General features: G+C 39.1%; 1 long non-coding RNA gene across 1 annotated transcript; it reads right to left on the reverse strand.

Moving 5' to 3' along the window:
• Nucleotides 1–289: 289 nt before the first annotated feature.
• Nucleotides 290–1,416, reverse strand: LOC149191617 (uncharacterized). Its single transcript, XR_016254834.1, has 2 exons — nt 627–1,416; nt 290–528 (listed from the first exon to the last, which is right to left on the reverse strand). It is a non-coding gene; the product is annotated as an uncharacterized LOC149191617 (long non-coding RNA).
• Nucleotides 1,417–3,429: the final 2,013 nt, after the last annotated feature.

Here is a 3,429-nt window from a genome sequence, read left to right on the forward strand (position 1 = left end):
CGAAAATGCCCAGGAAAACCACTTGAACACCTAGGGGAAGAACCGCAACCCCAACATAGAAAAAAACTCGAATTCGGTGCAAGGAATGACCCAAATTTACATTCAACAAAGAAAAAAACACAATTCAGTGCATTTTTCCAACAATGTTCTTTTTCCTGGTGCATTTTTCAAACCGTATTCTCTCTTTCCTGGAATCCACGAGAGATTCATTTGACACACACACAGGCCATGAATTGTGCACACCGTATATACAGACTCAAGCCCACACAAATTACAAAAAACCCACAAATTAGACAAAACCCACAAATTTTTTTTACTAAAGGTGTTTAAAAACACAAGAAGATATGTTGAACAAAGGCACAATAATCCATCTGGATGAATGTGTTTAAAAACATAGTTAGAGAAATTGGTAGGACATGTGTCCTACCTTCTAGTCATAGTTTCCTCGACTTCCTCCATGAAAGCATGCCATAGGAACCCTAGATGCTCCAAAAACCTTAGTTGCAACTCCAAATCACACAAAGCGACCTATAAGATTGGAAATAACATTTTCGCGGGGTTAAACATCTGAAAACCTGCATAAAAAAATGAAATGATCCTAGTTTTTAAAAAAATCACTAATCTACCTAAAAAAGCCCTCTAGAGGACGAAACAACCATATCCAACACCGAGCCGAGCTAAATATGCCACAAGTTCAAATGAAAATGAATACCCCAGTTGCTGGTGTGCTACATGGGAAGAACAACCAACCCAATAAACCAGACAAAACGACATATCACAACTGAACAACATCTTAAACAAGCATCAGAATTGCCCCATAACCCACTATTCATAGTGCCAAGAATGGTGATGGCTACAACCAACATTGCAACAGGGCCGTGCAAGTACCTAGGAGCCGAAATGATCAACAAGAAGGCTCAAGCAGAATAACACGCAGTGTTCGAGAAGCCTCCAAGACATGACCTAAAATAAACCTTAATTTTCCCTAAACCGGCTAAACTGGTCACCATTTGTTGTGAATAGGTGGTTACATGTAGAAGATAGGTGTTGTACGACAATAGACATCACTTACGTGGCATGGTGAGGTGTGAGGTGGGAGGCGTTCAGATAATGGCATCCCTCCCTAGTAAAAACCCTTCCCAAAACAAAATTGTGAGAGAAAATGGAGTCACGATCCTTCCAAGTCTAAACCTGAACATAATGGCTCGCTCAAAGATGACTGAATACTCTGAAATTTTTGAGGCCGAGAGATGGTCCACATAGTTCTCCCATGCTACTCAATTGTAATTATAGATGCTCCATTGGAGTCTTGGAGTACCGTCTCAGTTTACAATGGATCCTTGGTAGCTTAACCAAATGTTTTATGCTTCACATCCCACTGTCAAATTAATTTCTTCTTGAGTGGTTGTGGGAAGTTTTAAGAGCATACTCGCATGTGTTTTATTTAAAAAGTAGAATCTTATGTAATTGTAATCGACAATGGGAAACCTGGTTTGCCCTAATAATCCCACTCTACACCTGTTAGTCATATTATATGTCGGTCATCTCTTAAATACAATTCTTTTTTTTGTTTTTCCTAATGAGCTGTGTGGAAAAATCTTTCCCCCAGTAATTGAATTGAAATTAAAAAATTACTTTCAGTGATTAAATAAAACATCTGAACTTAGTAAGAAGAATGAGGTAAATAATACAGAGATATTTCTATTTAATAAGTTTATTTAATATAAGATGGTTAATAATTTTATTAAAAAGTATATAACTAATAGTTATATAAATTAAATGATTATTAAGCTTGGATAAGTATTAATTTATAATAATTGACCTATCTAAAGCTTATGACAGAATCAGTTGGATGTACCTTCGAATGCTTCTAACTCACCTGGGGTTCCAAGTGGAATTCATTAATTGGGTCGTGGGGTGTTTGACCAATGTGAGCTTTGTGGTGCTAATCAGTGGATCGGCATCCCCCTTTTTCCAAGGTCAAAGAGGGCTAAGATAAGGATTCCACTTATCTCTCCTCCTCTTCCTCTTGGAAGCAAAAGGTCTTAGTCAGTTGCTATTAGAAGCCAGAAGGAAAGGATATATCCAAGGATTTGAAGTGGCAGTCAACTTATATATAACTCATTTACTGTTTGTGGACAACATTCTTCTCTTCAACAATGGAAGGAGTGAAACAAAGGAGTTAAAAAGGATAATGGAACTTTTCCTCAAGGTTATGGGCATGCTCATTAATAAGGAGAAATCCCATTTACTTCTAGAATGATTCAATAGAATGGAAGCAAGGTATATAGCAGAAGACTTTCCCTTCAAAGATCGGAAGTTAGAGGATAGTTTCAAGTACCTGGGATTCTTCCTAAAGCCACACTCATATAGGAAACAAGATTGCTTCTGGTTGGTAGCAAAAATAGAATCCAAGATTAATCATTGGAGCTTCAAATGGTTCTCTAGAGCAGGAAGGTTGACACTCATTAAATCAGTCCTATTGGCCATTCCAGTATACTAGATGGCATTAACATGGGTTCCAAAAGGAATTCTGGAAAGGATCAAATGAGTATGTAGCCAGTTTCTCTGGGTTGGTTTGAAGGAGGAATCGATGTTGCCTCGGGTGGCATGGGATAAGGTGGCAAGACCAAAGGAATGGGGAGTAAAAGAGTTATCTGCATTTGGTCCATCTCTAGCAACCAAGCTGGGATGGAGATTAGTAAATATGGAGAACATGTGGATGATAGTGGTCAAACGAAAGTACATTGATCTCATCCCTTTGGATGATTGGATTAGGAACTCAAATAATAAGAAAGGGAATGCTTCAGTGGTGTGGAAGGACACCATTTATGCTTTCAATATCATAGAACAAGGCCTCCTGGAAAATAGGGAATGGAGAACAAGTCAGGATAGGGAAGGATCCATGGGTGGGGTGCAACGAAGGATTTTCACTAACTCCGGGCCTTATAAACCAATTATGCTCTAGAGGCATCCAGCATATAAGCTAGATCGGAAAGAACAGTCACTCCATGATATGGGTCCAAGCCTGGTTATCCAGGACTGACCTAAATCTCAATCAATAATGGAGGGAGGAGTGGAAAAACTTCACCAAGGAACTGACCAGGTCAAATTTTAGACTTAGAGATAGACCAGATCAACTCATCTGGGCACATGCCCCCATGAGCTCCTATTCTCCCAAACAAGGCTATAAATTTCTCATGTCAAGAAAGGGGTGGGGAAATAACGAACGGTGGGTTAGCTTCATCTGGAAGCTTAAATGCCCAGCCAAAGCTAGAATGTTATTCTAGTGCATACTAAGGAATAAAGTGCCAACCTGGGACATATTACAAAGGAGATACAAGTTGGGCCCAAGAAGGTGTTCTTTATGTAAAATTGATGTAGAAACAACCCACCATCTCTTCCTAAAATGCCTGTTCACAAAGGAGG

This window comes from Pinus tabuliformis, chromosome 2_2 (genome assembly GCF_031772625.1).
Source record: "Pinus tabuliformis cultivar Carrire ecotype Pingquan chromosome 2_2, CPIR1, whole genome shotgun sequence".
NCBI classification, from domain to species: Eukaryota; Viridiplantae; Streptophyta; class Pinopsida; order Pinales; family Pinaceae; genus Pinus; species Pinus tabuliformis.